This window comes from Condylura cristata, unplaced genomic scaffold (genome assembly GCF_000260355.1).
Source record: "Condylura cristata isolate star-nosed mole 26May11 unplaced genomic scaffold, ConCri1.0 scaffold00016, whole genome shotgun sequence".
Lineage (NCBI taxonomy): Eukaryota > Metazoa > Chordata > Mammalia > Eulipotyphla > Talpidae > Condylura > Condylura cristata.
Genome location: NW_004567117.1, coordinates 10,305,271 through 10,323,733, shown reverse-complemented (window position 1 = coordinate 10,323,733; position 18,463 = coordinate 10,305,271). Strand labels below are relative to the sequence as shown.

General features: G+C 34.9%; 1 pseudogene; it reads right to left on the bottom strand.

Annotated features, from left to right (window-relative positions):
• Positions 1-404: 404 nt before the first annotated feature.
• LOC101626949 overlaps positions 405-18,463 on the bottom strand; it is a 199,866-nt pseudogene continuing 181,807 nt past the window's right edge.

Here is an 18,463-nt window from a genome sequence, read left to right as displayed (position 1 = left end):
GAATTTACATAGTTCTTTATTTTGACTGGGTATTGGTATTTTGTTTTCATAAATAATTAAGTATTTTCGCAAGCTGATTTTTTTAAGTGTTTACTTCTTTTTTTTTTTTAAAGATCAAATGTGTTGGTAGTCAATTATGTTAGCCTTGCCTTCATGATTTTTTTATTGCAAAAATGGTTTTCATTTTAAAATTGAACTTTGTAGCTGATCTCAGAACAGAGAATAAATCATGTAAAAACATTTTCTAAATCCTTTCTTATTTATCTAGAATCAAAATTATCAGAATGACTTTCACCAGCAAACTGGCAAGTTTGAAAATATTGAAAATGTTAAGGATATTTATGGGCTGTTAGAGGTAGAAGATTAGAGAGACTATTTGATATGTGTGTCTGATTTGTTTTTGGTTAGAAGTGGTAAAAACTGATTGAATTATCTAAGCAAAAGGTAAACTGCTGTAAGGATTTCAGGGTCTCATTGATGAAAATGAAGCGTGGAGGGCTGGGATTATAAACTGGGTGGGAACAAAGGGGCTTTGGAGGTGTGAGCAGTGGCCCCATGCCCGGTGCAACCATAACATGGAAGGCGTTTCTGGTGAGCACTAGAAAAGACCGTACAAATGAGGAATTCTCTAAAGTGGGGCTCAAGGTGCTAGTAAAGAAGGGAACTTTGGATCTGGTACAGCATCAAGTGCTGAATTTTCTAACTCGTACCTGCCTGTCTTTAGGTTCATTTACTGCACATAAAGAATTAACTGGGTTCTCATCAACTGAAATACACTGACAAAACTCTAAGGAAGCTAGGTCTTCTCTTCATTGCTAAATTCCCCCTGTATTTTGAATAGCAAATGAAAATAGGTTAAGAATGCTGACCAGTTATTCATTCCAAATCTTTTTATTTATTGACTTATTAACTACAAATATTAGATATTTGGTCTAATGAAATTAGTATCAGAGGGAGTGGAAGGTCATTAGTTTACAGATCATTTCATTTTGGGCATATTAGTATAGGAAAGAAATTGTTTTTCACTCCTGGGGTATTTCTATCCAGCAGTCTAAATTTGATTATTATATTAATGTCCTATTGTCACTGTAACAAATGACTATGACTAAGTGGTTTGAAAAGCTACAACTTTGTTATTTTTGTTTGTAGGTTATAAATTACAAATTGGTCTCATTGGACTAAAATTAAGATATCAGTAGAGTTGGATCCTTCTTAAGGTTCTAGGGAAAAATCCCCTTCTTTGCTTTTTCCAAAATCTAGAGGCTGCCAGCATTTGGTGGGTTGTGACCACTTTGATTTTCAAACCTTGCTGTGGCAGTTTGAGTATTTCTCACTTTGCATCACTGACCATTTTTTTTCCTTCTTTCACATTTAGAGACCCTAGTGATGCATTGAATCCACCTGTATAATCCAGGATAATCTCTTAATTTTTTTTAAAGATTTATTCATTTGTGCGTACAGAACTGGGGTACAGGCCAGAGGCTCAGGGGCGGTGAGAGGCTTCACCAGAGACAGAGTGGGGAGAAGAACAGGCAGATCTATGAAGTACACTGCTGAGGGGAGGAGTGGGCGGGTCAGGAGAGGTCTGCCATGCCATGTGGTCACCTCCAGGGCAGGCGGGGATCGAACTCATACTAAAGTGGCTTTAGCTTCTTAGTGCAGTGCTTTAACCCACTGCACCACCAGGGAAGGCCCAATCTCTTAATTTTAAGATGAGCTCATTAATAAACTCTTCTCTATCTTCTAACTTGACTTTGCATTGCCATATAACATAACATAGTCCCATGTTCTAGGGATTAGAATATGGGCCCCTCAGGAGGCATTATTCTACATACCACATTTATAGAATTCCACTCCTTCAAGGATATTGAAACTGGCATCACTGAATGTGTTGTTTTGAAGTTTCAAACTGATCTTCTCTAACCTCTTCCTGCAAAGGTGAAATTAAATTTAAGAAATGATTACACCAAAGTATAATCAAATGATGACTCCAGCTTTTAAATCCATATAGGACATATTATTATTACTTTTAAAGAAGTAGAAATTTATTTATTTATTTTTAAAGATTTATTTATGCATACAGAACTGGGATACAGACCAGAGGTGTGGTGGGTGAGAGGATTCACCAGAGACAGAGTGGGGAACAGAACAGGCAGATGGAAGAGGTACACTGCTGAGGAGAGCAGCAGGCTAGTCAGGAGAGGTCTGCCATGCCATGTGGGTCACTTCCGGGGTGGGGATCGAACTCATGCTCTCATGCTGAAGTGGCTTTAGCTTCTTAGTGCTGTGCTTTAACCCACTGCACCATCAGGGAGGGCCCAGAAATTTAATTTATTTCTTACAGATTAATTCTTCTCCCCTCTGATAAGATTATAATGACATTTGTGAAAGGTTAGAAATCCTACATTTAATTTATTCCATACAATTCAGGAAATGGTCCATCCTCACTAATCTCTTAGTTGAAGTGTACTAGGTGTACAAATGACAGTAACCATTTTATATTTATAAAAACATGCATGATAAAGAGATATGAGCTGTGGGTTTGTCACATACAGCTTGCACTATGTTAAGATAATCCACTTTTTAAGATTTTCACCATAAATGAATGTTGGATCTTATATTTTTTAGCATCTATTAATAAGATCTTATGGTTTTTATCTTCTTATTGATGCAGTGAGTTATACTGATTAATTTTTGGCTGTTGAGCCATACTTGTGTTCCTGGTATAAATACCATATGTTATGGTATATGAACCTTTAAATGCACTGTTGGATTCAGTTTGCTGAGTTTACCATTTGTAATCATGAGGGGTGTTGGTATGTGGGCTTCTTTGTTTCTTTTTAAATTGAATTTGTTTGTTTTTGGTATCATGATAAATTTGGCTTTAAAAAATGAATTTGGAAGTATTCATTTTCTCTCAATTTTTTTGAAATAGGATAAGTATAATTTAATAATTTGAGGAGGGTAAGTATAATTTCATTTTTAAAAGTTTGGTAGAACTCACTTATGAAGTCTTGGACTTTGGATTTTGGGGAGAGTTTTGATCACTGTTTCAACTTCCTTGCATGTGATTGGTTGGATTAGGTTTTCCATTTTCTTCCCTGTTCAAAATTAGATGATTGTATAATCCTAAAAATTTATTCATATTGCTAACTGTTGAAGAGGTGTGTAGATATATGTTCGTAGTAATATCTTATTTAGACTTTTCTCACTTTTTTCTTTGTAAGTGTAGGTAGAGTTTTGCTTACTTTGTTTATTTTTCAAAGAACCAACTTTTGGCTTCATTGATCTTTTGGGATGTCTTTTTGATTTCTATTTCATTTCTGCTCTAATTTTTATTATTTTTTTTCCTTTTCTGGCTTTTGTTGTTGTTCTTTTTCTAATTCCTTAACATGAGACACCAAAAAGCTCTTCCTTTTTTCATGATATGAGCCTGTATTTCTATATATTTCTCACTTATGTCTGCTGTCACTGTGTTTCATAAATTCTGAAAGGTTGTGTCCTCAATATAATTTGTCTCAAGATATTTTTTTCAATTTCTTTTTTGATTTCCTCATTGATCTAGTTGCCTTTCAATAGTGTATGTTCTGGTTCCACTCATAGCTTTCTTTACGTAGTTGATTTCTAGTTCAATAACTTTCTGTAGTTGATTTCTAATTCAATAACTTTCTGTTCAGAGAAGATACTTGGTCTGATTCAATCTTTATAAATTTGTTGTTACTTGTCTTTTGTCCCAGTTTTGTCGTTAATTTGACTTTTGGGAGGTACAGTGCCCTACAAAACATCTGGTCTGATTCTTTCTTTAGAGTAATTGTGTTCTTATTTTTTAACTAGTGACCACTCTATTAATGTGATATTAATGTGAGTGGGTGTTAAAGTTTTTAACTACATATGTATTTTCTCTGATGTCTGTTTTCAGAGTTTATATTAATTGCCTAATTTATTTTCTTCTTTTTCTGTCACAAAAATATTGATGAATTATGTTTTCCTGATGTATTGTTCCCTTAATCACATAGTGTCCCTCCCTGTCTCTGTGACCTTTTATAACTGGAAACCTATCTTGACTGATAAAAGAATAGCTGCCCATGCCTTCCTTTGGGTCTCATTTGCTTGTAGAATTATTTTATGAACATTTACTTTTAGTATTTTTTTATTGTTGGAAATTAAGTTTGTTCCCTGGAGATATTTTCTGTTTGGTAATCTAACTAGATACTGTCTTTTTATTGGTGAGCTCAGTCCATTTACATTTAGAGTGATTTAATATATTAAAATCTATTGCTAGCATTTCCCCCATAATTTTGTTTCTTTTTATTTCATTTGTCCCCAATTTTTAAATATTTCTTGTCCTAAATATTTAAATATTTTATGGTTGCAAATTTCTTAAGTTTGTCTGAAAGGGCCTTTATTTTTCCCTCATATTTGAAGGAGAGCTTTGCAGGATACAGTCTTCTTGGTTGACAGTTTTAGCTTGTAGCATTTTGAATATGTCACTCTGTATTGTTTCTTCAGAGAAGTCTAGTTGGTATTTCTCCTTCCTCATCAAATTCATTTTGCTTTCCTTATCTTGGACTTTTGGAATTTTTATTATAACATGCTTTGTTGCAGGTTTCATTTTGTTAGATAGTTTGGGTTTCTTTTACTTCCTGTATTTGCATGTTTAGGAATTTTTTTTTCAACTTTGGAAAGTTTTCATCTGTTATCTCTTTAAATATTTTTTCCCCAGTTTCTTTCTCTCTTTCTCTTCCCTTTCTGGTATTCTATGATTTTTTATAATTCCTTTCTTCATAGAGTCAGTAAGACAATTATTGAAGTGTTTTTCCACTTAAAAAAAAATAATAATTCTGGGCCCTCCCTGGAGGCACAGTGGGTTAAAGCACAACACTAACAAGCTAAAGCCACTTCAGCATGAGTTCTATACCCGCCCAAGAGGTGACCCACATGGTGCAGCAGACCTCTCCTGACCCACATGCTGCTCCCCTCAGCAGTGTTCTTCATCAGTTGGCCTGTTCTGCTCCCCACTCTGGTTCTGGTGAATCTTCTCCCTTCCCCTGCAACTGTGGTCTGTACCCCAGTTCTGTATGCATAAATAAATAAATCTTTAAAAAAAAATAATTCCTTTCCTTTTCTATTTGCTTTCTTTCCCATTGCATTTTTTTCAATTTGATCTATCCTACTACTGCTTTCTCCTGACTTTTTCATCTCTACCAAACTTTATATTTTTGAAATTCTATTATTTTCTTATTTAGACTTTCAGTTTCAATCTTCTGCTTGTTGTCGATATTTCTTGTAACTTTCTTTTGCCTTTCTAAATTTTCTTTCATAGCTCTAATTTGTTTGTGTTTTCCCTGTATTGTTCCATTTCCTGATTTTTTTATCATGCTAATTTTGCATTCTGTATCTGAAAAAAAGGAAAGCCCTTTCATATCATTGTGGTTTGGTTTGGAAATATTTTCCTCACTCTGTGGTATATTGTTCTACTGAGAACTTACGTGGTCATTTAAAATTTTTCTTTCTCATAGCTTTCTGGGCTGTGCAACTACAGCTGGGCTTCTCCTGGGTGCATGTATTCCTCCCACTCTGTTTTTGGGATTTGTCAGAGTGTGGCTTCAGTGACTGGGACTTTGTAGGGTCTAGGATGGTTCTGAGTCATTCAGAACATTGGGGCTTGTGACTGCTGGAGGGAGTCAGTAGGACAGGGAGTGCCCCCTGAAGGCTGCCCCAGATTTCAACTTACGAGAGTTGAGTAGGCATTGTTTTTCTCAATTATGTGAGAGAAAAAGTAATTCAGTAGTGTGTTGAAATTTGTTATATATTTTCAGTTTTAAGATAAAACTTTTACTCAAAATTGCATCACTCATTTTTGGTAGTTAGCATTAACAAGCATCATGCCAAAAGGTGTCCTCTTCCATTATTTATTAATGCTTCAATATTTCCTCTGATTTTAACAGTTGTCATTTCTTCAGTTTTTCTTCTCTGATTGGCATTTGATTGCCTAATTAGGAGCTTTTGTTAACATTGCTTATAGTGGTGTCTTACATAGTTCACCTTCTGTTCTGCCTTATTATGAGGTTGGTATGGACATGGCCATTTGTCACCACCCCTTTATCAAATTATCTCTGATATGTCCCAAGAGGATATCTGAAGGATCTAGATCATTTGATCTGAACAAAGTAGGCAGGGTAGAGCAGGTAATTTTTTTTTTTTTTTTTTACTGATAGGTAATCAATTGTTGGGTAGTTGCTAACTTTGGAGAGGGAGGAAACTGAATGGGAAAGTTCACTGTTACTGGATATATGGGTCATTTCTCTTCAGGATTGATGTTACCTCATCATAATGTAACCAGGCAGGTGCCTCTAGTTCTCTCAAGTTCACCTGGGTCTCTGCCCTGGTTTCCTTATTACATGACAATAAATGGTGAGTAAGCTACTAGGAAAGGGACAGATCCAGAGTACTAGACATTACATTTCCAATCCTGCCCCTTCTACAATATCCCACTGGAAAGTGTTTTCCAAACTCTCACCTATATCACAAAAATGTGCAAGAGGTGATTCCTTCATGGAAGAAAGTCTAGTGGGTAAGGAGGCAATAAGCCCAATTTGATACCAGAGTGATCACCACAGGAGCCATCAATGGCGAGTAGATGATATTAATAGAAGGGCACACAAACTTGCTACCTGTCATTCTCTTCTTGGTTGGTTGCCCACTTTTGCTGCAGAACCGATGGATATCATGCTACTAAAGAAGAATCTGAGCCATAGGTAGCAAGGAGTCATCCTGTGCTTTCAGTTGAAAGAGAACTTTCCTTAGCTCAGTGAAATATCGTTGTTGTGTTGTTAACACTACAGTGAAAAATGGGATCTGTGGAGCAGGCTGTGCAGTGCAAGGTGCTGCTAAAGAGCAAGATCCTGCCCCTTTTATTTTTAGTATAATTGTACAGAATCAATTGTGTGGGGAAGGAGAACAAAGAGAAAAGAGAGTGGTAAAATTAGAAAATGTGGGCTCTCCCTGGTAGCGCAACGGGTTAAAGCATGGCATTATGAAGCTCTACGAAGCCACTGCTTCAATCCCTGGCCAGGGAGTCGACCCACATGGCATGGTAGACCTCTCCTGTCTCGCCCACTGCTCCCTTCAGCAGTGTATTTCAGTAGATCTGCTTGTTCTGCTCCCCACTTTGTCTCTGGTGAATCCTCTCACCTACCAGAACTCTGGCTTGTACCTAGTTCTGTAAGCATAAATAAAATCTTCAAAAAAAAAATTAGAAAATGTTCCCTGTTATCTATTGTTATAAGGGTTGTGAGTCTGTGCCCAGGCACTGCTCATCTGCTTGACAGCTCAGTATTGTAACTGAAATCAAACCGTGGATCCCCAGCCATGGTTTCAATATTATCAAGGTGCTACGTGGATCAGCTTCTAGAGTCCTTTGCTATACATCAGTCATCTGTCCCCAGGGCATTCCTGGTCATACCTCGTGATACGTAGCCTTCCCTAGGGTGATCAAACTTTCTGCTCTTGATTGATTTGAAAGGCACTTTGCAGGGTTGAGCTATAACTCATTGCCTGGGAAGTTCAGACCTTGTCTAGGAATATAGAACTGTAGATAACAAAAATGGCAGCTGAACAGGCCACTTAGGATTTGCAGACCCACATACCTTTTTTTTTTTTTTAAAAAAATTTACTTATTATGCATACAAGAGCTGGAGTGTAAGCCAGAGATACGGGGATTGAGAGGATTCATCAAAGGCAAAATGGGGAACAGATCAATAAGACAGACTGAAATACTGCTGAGGGGAGCAGCACAAGAGACAGGAGAAGTCTGCTGTGCCATCTGGGTCACCTCCCTGGCTGCGGATCAAACTCGTGCTAAAGTGGCTGCAGATAGCTTCATAGTGCTGCACCTTAAACTCTTGCACCACCCAGGAGTTCTCAGGCCCACATAGACTTTGAGCTTTGTCTCCATTTCCAGTTTCTTTAAGGAAGCATCTGTGGAAGAGGTGCCATTCAAATAGATCCAGGGCAAACCGCACTTCATGCTATGCAGAGCTTCTAATCAACACAAAATCTTCTATTCTTTGTATGTCCTGTCCAAATTCACCAAGATGCTTTTTGAACTATGCTGGGACCACATATCAATGTTCAGGTATTTTTGAATCAAAGGACCCAGATTATGAAAGTAGTAACATCCTGTCCACTGAGCTTTTTTACATGCATCATCATCTTCCTTCAGTTCAAATAAATATTGTGTTTTAGTGACAGTGACAGTAGCCTAGAGCATCTAAAAGATTTTCTCCTGCAAGCTATTCTACAATACAGGGACAAAGATATCTGAATTCTGTTGGGGGCACCTTACTAAGGCTCAAGAATCAACAAAACCCAGGAAATTCCAAGTGATCTCAGAAAGTCTAGGGTATAGTATTTTCTTCTAAAATATTTAACCTCTTGATGTTTTTGTTGTTGCATATGCATTCATGTAAGAAAGCATTTCTTCTGGTTCTGTGTTTTCATGCCAAGAGCTTCATAAAAATGGCATAATTAAGGTATTCATTTTGTTCTAATTAACATAAATATGGCCATATTAATTGCTTCATCAGCACTTAGATTTATTTTATAATTTCAATGAGAATTACCCAAAAAGGGTATATTTTCCTTATTCATAGTATCCCTTTCTGAAAAGGAATGTAAATGATGAAGCCAAATACCAGCCCTGAAAATGCTTCTAAAAATTTACTTTTAATGACCATTAGTAACTAAACTCATTTCAAGTCAGGAAAAATATTAAAGGAAAAGCAATATGGATTCATTTATAGTGAGTCCCTCGCTTTAGGAAATCATTAACTTTGGAAACTCTGTGATTAAAGTGACTAAATTTCTCCTTAAAATAGCTAACATCTAGGGAGAATTATGGGATGGATAAAAAGTACTAATTCTAAGAGGCAGACATAAGTAGAGATTTAATATATACATAATTAGGTAGTAGAGCCAGGAAGGAAGTGAAACCTAGTTTGAGACCTTACTAACAAGCCAAATACTATTTTATTTGCATAAGCACACATAAATTTACAAGTTGGAGTGCTTAAATTTTTTTTGGACTACTTCTTTTAGATTTTGCTATACTTGTAGTTTTTTCATTGACTGCACTTTACCTATCTAGTTATCCATCTAAGTGATACTGTCTATAAGCTATCTTGGCACATGCTTCCTATATGAAGAGGACTTCTCTGAATTCTATTTGTTTTGTTAGTAATGATGAGCTGCACTGGGTAATATGTAACCAATTTTAAGGGGCCATCTCCATCAATTTCCCATGAAAAAAATGAAGGCTTAAACAGTCTAGTCCTGCAACTCAAGAAATAATGTTTTGTTCTGCTCTCTTTCTACCTTTTATTGTTGGTTGTATCTCCATTATTGTATTATTATTGTTGTAATTGCATGTGTTCTTCCTTGAGGAGATAAACCAAGGCAAATAGGTACTGAGTTGTTTTTTTTGCAAATGTTGACTAAAGTATCAAAATAACATTTATTCACTTGAGCATGTCAGAAACTTACTATTTTTGATATTATCTTTTCCTCAGGCTAGGTTTTCAAATATATCTGTTAAAATAAGTCAATTCTCTGTGCATTATCTGTGATTTGATAATTACTTAAGTTTACTTATGTAAAATTGATATATATTGAATCTGAAACTTATAGAGTTAACCACACAATTTAAGATAACAAAGACAATGGAAGAAGCAACTTGTAGAGTGGAACATTCTGATTCCTACTCATAAATTGTCAGATGTCCACATGTTGTCACTTAACACAACTCCTAACTTTTTCCCACCAATGTGAAGTCTTTAAAAATAATCTTTTAAAGTTTTCTAAAACTTACTAGCTCTATGATATTTTTCTAGGAGTTTTGGTATAAAGATTTTGTTTTCAGGAAAAGTAAGAGATAAACAAAATTAGCCCTTGTTAGAAAAACACAGTTAATAAAATGTGAGTGTTTTATTGTGACTTAAATTAGAAGCTATGAGTAGATATTCACCAGAAAGTAAACTAAAAAATTTTAAATGCGGTATTAGAAGGACTATGTCTAAAATGACATGACACATGTATAAATCTGACAATAGAATCTGGCCTTAATCATCTAAGTTTTTCAGTGTATCTATGAAAGGACAGTCTCAATATTATGAGCATAAATGATGAATTAGTCAATCATTTTGGGACCAGAAGAAAATTTGGAATATTTTCAGCTGTGGCAAACAGAAAAGAAAATAATTTGAGGGATCTAGAAACTAAGGTGGCACAAAATCAGAGTATTTTATTTTCAGATAGTTCATGGAGATTTAAGTAATGTAACCTACACTGTAATTTTGTTAATTAAAAATATTTTGTTTAGGTTAACTAATCATGAAATAATCCAGAGGTAAGAATTTCAGGGTAAAGATAATTATACTAATTTCTTCTGCTTCAAGGGAAGTCAAAGGTGAAAGTTTTTATATCAGTCTGTAAAATAAAGTATAAATAGAGTAACATAAGGCAGAAAGTAGTGTTATGTTGTACAACCTTTTTAAAATAAATTGAAGGGCTTGTAAGAAGATAATGTAAAAGGGTGGTTCTGAGAGAATGAAGTTTAATTATACTGCAGTCACTGGCTACATCAATTCAGGCTAATCTATATCTAAATAACTTTGAACTCTATTCCCTCATCTTTGAGATAAACAATAGTAAGACCAATCTGGGTGTGTTTTGTGAGGGTGAAATGAGGTGATGAATCTGAAATTATGTGCACAACAAATAGTCACAATTATTAAAGAAAGATACACTACAGATTTCTGAAAAAAAAAAATCATCCTTTGAGTTTAGCATAATTTTCATACATAATATAAGCCCACAGTTGTGGTGAATTTAAATGAATGTATCTGTTCGCTAAACAAAACCCAAGTGAGTTAAATATTTCTATCACCTCCATATTTCCCCCATTCTCTATTTTTTTTAAAAAAAGATTTATTTATTTATTCATACAGAACTGGGGTACAGGCCAGAGATGTGGAGGGTGAGAGGACTCACCAGGAACAGAGTGGGAACCAGAACAGGCAGATCGAAAAAGTACACTGCTGAGGGTAGCAGCGGCCGGGTCAGCAGAGGTCTGCCGCGCCATGTGGATCTCCTCCGGGGCAGACGGGGATCGAACTCATGCGGAAGTGGCTTAAGCTTCTTGGTGCAGTGCTTTAACCCGCTGTGCCACCAGGGAGGGCCACAAAGTTTATTTTAAAGTGTAAGTTGCTGATTTGCTTTTTCACTATTTAGTTTTAGTTTGCCTTTTTTTAGATTTTTCATGGAATCAAACACTATGGATTCTTTTGTGTCTGGCTTCTTTCAGCATGTTTATGATTCATTCACGTTGTGCTGTCAGCTGTTTATTGTTCTTTGTTGTCAACGTGCATGACCTTTTATAAATACACCAGATTTTTTTTTCAAGTAAAAGTGATGGGAATTTTATTTGTTTCTATATTTTGGATAAACATGTATTTCCCTTTTCTTGGGAAATAACTAAGGAATATAATTGCTAGATTTCACTTGACCAGAATATTTCTCTTTATAAGTATAGCCAAGATATTTTTTCTATAAATGGTTTATTCCATTTTGTAATCCTGCTATCAGTGTACAAAAGACCCATTTGTTCTGCAACCTGGTCAATTCCCGGTAAAGTTGGTTGATTCTAACTATTCTACTGGGTAAGGAGTAGTAGTTCATTATGGCTTAAATTTTATTTCCCCTGATGACTAACAATATTGAGGATATATTTCATATGTTGATTAGATGTTTATTAATCTTTTCTTATGAGGTGTCTATTCAACATTTGTGCATAACTCTTAAATATATGGAACACAAGGTCTGTAGTTTGTTTTGAAACAATTTGGTTTGATTTCAAATTTGATTAAATCTTTTTATAATATTCCAGGGTAGGAGAAATTTTCTTTAAAAGTAACATAGAAAAAAGATAAATATAAGTCCTGTCAATGAAGTAAGATCTTATCAAATTGCCAATAATGATTATTAGGGAAATTAAATTATAATGATTGTTGGGGAAGGTTAAGCATTGAGTCTCTCATAATGGCATATTTGTCTACTATAAGCAACAAAAATATTTACTTGATAATTCCTCTATAAATATATTATGTTCTAAAATCAATGTTCTACATGAAATCTAGGTAATCTAGCAAACACAGTAAATATCAAGATGAAACAGATGTACAATTGTAAAGAAAAATTTCCCTTAAAACTCTTCCCCTCCACACTTTCCCCTTACTTTCACTTTCTCTCACATATTGTTGGGGAAAATCTATTGGAGAAACTGAAGATAAATTTTGACCTTCCCAGGTTTCTCAACTGTGACTAATGCATTGTTGGATGTTTAATTTTATATCCAAAAAAAAAAGATCTTTTTCAGTAGAAAACATGGTTTCCTGTGTGTGGTAAAATTGACAAATTGTACCTGTGCAAACACTACATTGGTCTTACTATTTCTGTGCATGCAATAAGGCAAATTTGCATGTTTTCCTTGGAATGTTAAGATTTCAGCTGAGTACATCGTACACTGTTTATACTTACCCAGGTGTATTTGTACCACAAATACTGTCAAAGGAACGCATGCATTGTTTGCATGTATGTGTGTGTGTGTGTGTCTGAGGGGAAAATATATTCTTTAAGTAGAAACTGTTAGTTGCTTCTCGCTGAGATGTTTTATAGACCATGGTGGGCTCTTTTGTGATAAAGTTAGTGCTAGTTAAGGAGAAACATTTCTCATAATGTAACAGCTGTGCAGTCAAATCAGGGGCTGCTGATGGGATTGAGTACTCTGGAAGCTTTGTCACTGCTTCAGGGACTAAGAATGTTGGAGAAGCACTGGCACATTTGGCGACTTTAATTATGCAGCAGTCAACTGGCCTAAAATTACACCAACTAATTCTATCTCAAGGAAAATACTCTCTATATTAAAACACTTTTAACTGAGTTAATACCTTTCTCATTCTTAACCCTAGCAAATTGTAGTAGTTTTTGTATTTACCTCATGTAAAATAATTATTAAATACTTAAAAATACTTAAAACATATATAATACTTATATTGAAGGATATGAAGATAATATGAAAGATAATATGAAGAAAATTAAAGCCAAGAAACTGCTATAATATTTTCATTTTTATTTCTTTTTTCAGAAATATTGAGTCATAATTAGAATTGGCTATCAGAAGTGAATTTTACAAATGTTTTTGGATGCAAACTGGCTGTTTTGTAAACAATAAGAAAAATTTTAATAAATGGATATTAATCTGAAATAAAATAACAAAATATAAAATAAAATCACAAAATATTTTAAGTTGAGGGGAACTTTAAAAGTGTCCAGAGCTTCTGGCCTGTACCCCAGTTCTGTATGAACAAATAAATCTTAAAAAAAAAATTTCAAGTGATATAAATATATTAACGCCAAATGGACTAAAGACATATATGTGTGTAAGGTCCAAACTATAAAATACATTGAAGAAAAAGTAGAACCATGCAGAATACCAGCTTCAGATACATCTTTGGGGATCAGTCTCCATTGGCAAGAGAAGCAAAGAATATATATAAATAAATGGTAATATATTAAACTAAAATTTTTCTTCAGCTACAGAAACTATAAGTAATACAGACACTCTACTGAATGGGAGGAAATATTTGCATATAGTATATCTTGCTAATATACAACATATATAAATTGTGCAACTTAACAAAAAGGAAGCAACCTCATTAAAAAAAAATTGAACAGAAAAGCTAAATAGACATTTCTACAAAGAGAAAATACAGATGACCAACAGCACACGAAAAAATGCTCATCATTACTTATCATCAAGGGAACTCAAATAAAAAACATTATGAGATACCATCATACCTGTAACAATGACCCATATTAGTTTTGGAAATCTGAGCTAGAGCATTAGACAAGAAAATGAATAGCAATTCAAATTGGGAAAGAAGCTGTGAAACTATCATTGTTTGCAGATGACTAGTTAATATACATAATAAACCCTCCAAATACTAAAAAAAATAAATGAATAAACTGGTGAGATCCAAAGTCAGTACAGAGCAATTTGACTATTGCCTGTATTTTACATGGAAACAATGAATTATTGTAGGACAAAAAGGAACTAGGAAAACAATTGTATTTAAAATTACATCGAAATACATTGAAATACCTGGGAATAAACTTAAAAGAGGAACTGAAGGAAGTTAGCAATGAAAACTAAAAGACACTTTTGGAAGAAAAATAAATCACAAGGACATGGAAAAAGATAGCTTGTGTTAATGGAATAAAATATTAAACACTGCTAAAATGACCGTGGCACCTAAAGCAACTCACAGATTCATTGTCCTACTTATTTAAATATTAATTCTGTTCTTCAATGAAATAAGAGAACAATCCTAAAATTTTTTGTACCTAAGACCCCAAATAGCCAAAGCAGTTCTGAGATAAATTAAGTAAAATTGAAATATCATACTATCTGTGTCCACATTATACTAAAAATTAGTAATCAAAACAAAGGAGTATTGGGAAAAAAAAAGAGAAACACAAATCAATGGAATAAAATAGAGAACCCAGAAGTAAGCCCTCAGAAATATGGACCCATCCTTACACTGGATAAAAGAAACTTTCCTCAACAAATGATGCTGGGTAACTTGGGCAGCAACATACAGAAAAATTCTAGATCCTTACTTAACTTTATACACAATAATTCAACATGGAATAAAGATTATGAAACTATATCAAACTAAAAAACTTTCATCAAAAAAAAGAAAGAAAGAAAGAAAGAAAGAAAGAAAGAAAGAAAGAAAGAAAGAAAGAAAGAAAAGAAACCTATCATAAAACCAAGTTAACCTATGGACTGGGAGAAGAGATTTATATATTACATATTTTGCAACTCAACAACAAAACAAAAACGTAGTCAAAAAATGGGCAGAATATCCAAATACTTAAAAAAGACAATCAAGTTCAAATGGGCTCAAAACACATGATGAAGTGCTCATCATCATTTATTGTAAGGGATATTCAAATCTAAACCACAATATATCACCTCACCCCTGTGAGAATGAACTGGCAAAAACATGTAGCTGAGGATGTGGAGAAAAACACTCATTCATTGTGGTGGGAATATAATTTGGTGCAGCCTTTATGGAAAATAGAAATGCTTAAAAAGGAAAGATGGAAATATTATATGATCCCTGCAAACCATTGTTTGGTATTTACCTAAAGAATGTGAAAACTAATACAAAAAGATTTATTCAGTCCTATGTTCATAAGAAGCATTATTCACCATAACCAAGATATAGAACCAATCTAAATGTTCATATACAGATGAGTGTATAAAAAATTATGGAATACATATCTGATGGAATATTCCTCAGCGATTAAAAATGGAGAAATAGTGCTTATAGGAACAAAGTGGGTGGATCTTGAGATCATCATGCTAAGTGAAATAAATCAGAAAATGAAAGAGAGTTAATAGATGACTTCATTCACTTGCGGCACACAAATAACCAAAGAGACTGTTCTCCTGGATTTTCTTACAATCTCAGGCTGTGCAAGTACTGGAAGCTTTGTGTTTATGTAGGAAGATGCTTCTTCTAGCTGGGTTTGCATTACTCAGCAAATTGTCATCTTCACAGGTGGCCTACACACTCTGACTGCAAAGGTTGGGAATCCTGGGAGGAACAATAGAGTACTATGGAGACATACACATGCCTCTCCCAACTACCAAAAGCAGCCTAGAAAATGTGGCTGCCCTTTGTTCAACAGGCTGTGTTCTGTGGGAAGCTTACACTTTCAGCCTGGAAATTAATAAATGATGTAGTGTTTCTGAGGTTAAGAGGGAAGGCTGAGGGAGAAAGGATCAAAAGTGATATAAAGGTTGGTGATAGGAAACAAAAAGTAAGAGCACAGCCATGAAGTCTCGTGAGTAGAGACTGATACAGGAATGAGTGATACACACAGTATAGTATGGTATGAAAATTCAGTAGATAAGATCATTAAGAGTTTTTAACTAGTCCAAATGGAGGATTACCACTATCACATCAATTTTTAAGGGAGGAGTAATAAAAGAGTAAAACACAAGTGAAGCATTAGAAAAAGCAACCAGTGTGCACTGTTCTTTCATTGAATGACAAGGGAAAGTGAAAAAAAAAAGGGGGGGGGGAAACACAGAATTAGGAGATATGGAGATATATATTGAATTGATAGAGATCATATTGATGAACATTTGTGTAATAGAGTCATAAATTGTTAAAATTTATTGTTTTCTTATACCACTGTTCATTTCTGTACAATATTTGATTTTTCCTCCCAGGTGTAGTCCCCATAGAATTCCCACCACCAGGTCACCCATGCATCATCGCTGTAGTCCCTGTGCTCTTCCCTCCTGTTTTGACCCCTCTTTCTGCCCACCTGCTGTAAGGCTCAGGTCTATGGTTAGCTTGAAAGTTTGTCTTTTTCCCCTGTCCTTTTTGTACAATTTCCCAATATTTCTCCTATAAGTGAAACCATCCAATATTTCTGTTTTTCCTTCTGATTTATTTTGCTTAGCATAATCAACAGGGTCATCAATTTGGAAAAAAAAAATCAAATGGTAAATAAGCATAGAACTACTTAAATAATAGCTGAATACTGTTCTTATGGAGGCCTTTTGTAATTTATGATATTTTAGAGTATACTGGCATAAGCTAAATTAGTGAATGGTTGAAATATAAGGAACTGGAGACACATCTATTTCTGTGTGTCATGCTGACTGCTGGGTCTGTATAAGCAGAAAAGGAAGGCTGTGTGTATTTGTCCTTAATTTGGTCATATGAAAATCTACCTTCTCCCCCTAATAAGGTGGTTTCATAAATATCAATTTAGTGGGATGATGTTTTCTGTACTTTGTGTATTCTCCCAGAGGAAATGTTTAACATGAGGTTTTATTTAGAAAGGTAATGAAAAGTCAGTGTGATAGATTGTGGAAGTAAGTGAAAGAACTATCTCTAAATAAAAAGTTTTAAAGGAACATTTCTTCAGGAGTACTTTATTATATAACCTGACAGACAGTCTCAGTGCTGAATAGGCAGAATTTAAAGACCATTAACAGCTTTAAATATTAATGCGCCTTGTACTTTTATGGGCAACCAAATTATTAGTATTCAACTAGTGTCCTTATTCTTTAACAGGAAAAGAAATATATCTCATTTTCCTCCTAATACTCAGTAGTGTTGTTAATTATGTCACTAATCTTCCTACAACTGCTGCACTTGACATCTAGTAAATCTGATTCTAAATTGGTTTGTAGTCGAATTTTGAAAAGGATCAATAGATTCATTTATGCTGACTCTCGGCCTCTTACTGAAACGTGCCTGTACATACAAAGAATGAGATTACCAGATTTGAATCACAACCTCTTGACTCTCAGAATCAGCAGTGTAGCTAGAATACTGCATAACAAATGAAGAATTAGATCAGGAATACTGGTCATCTTTCTCATATATGCCTGATCTGCAGCAACAAGTAGATGAGAAGCCAACTTTCCTGCCATTAGAAAGCTCATTTATTTGAATTTCTTAGCCTAATAAATAAACCCTTAAATGCCACCATTGATAGCAATGATAATGATGATGATGATGATGACAATGATAATAGAATGAAGGCCATGTTAATTACATAGTTAGAATTTTATATTAGAGAAACTATATTAGTAGATTAACCTTTAAAATTTAACATGAAGAATTCAGGGGAAATGGATTATAGAAATCCTTGAGATCTATGGATTTATTAACAATTTATATGATTGCATTACTAGATTCAATACAACAATTATAGAAAGAATATACTATACCATGATTCAGTGATAGGTAAAAATACTCATAGGGTGCTTTTCCTGGTGGTGCAGAAACGAAAGCTATTTGAGTATGAGTTCGATCCCCATGCTGGAGGTGACCACATGGCACAGCAGACCTCTCCTGACCCGCCCACTGTTACCTTCAGCAGTGTACTTTGTCAGTCAGCCTGTTCTCTCCCCAATCTGTCTCTGGTGAATATTCTTACTGCCCCTGTACCTCTGGGCTGTACACCAGTTCTGTATTCATAAATAAATAAATCTTTAAAAAAAATACTCATAAGATAGACTCCATTTTCTAGCAATTTTGTATAGGGAAATTGTAGAATAGAACAAAACAGAATAGAAGATTTTCTCTAATAAAAATCCCAACTATAGGGCCCTCCCTGGTGGCGCACTGGGTTAAAGCACTGCACTAGAAGCTTAAAGCTACTTCTACATGAGTTCGATCCATGCCTGCCCCGGAGGAGATCCACATGGTGTGGCAGACCTCTCCTGACCCACCCGCTGCTCCCCTCAGCAGTGTACTTCGTCGATCTGCCTGTTCTGCACCCCACTCTGTCCCAGGTGAATCCTCTCACC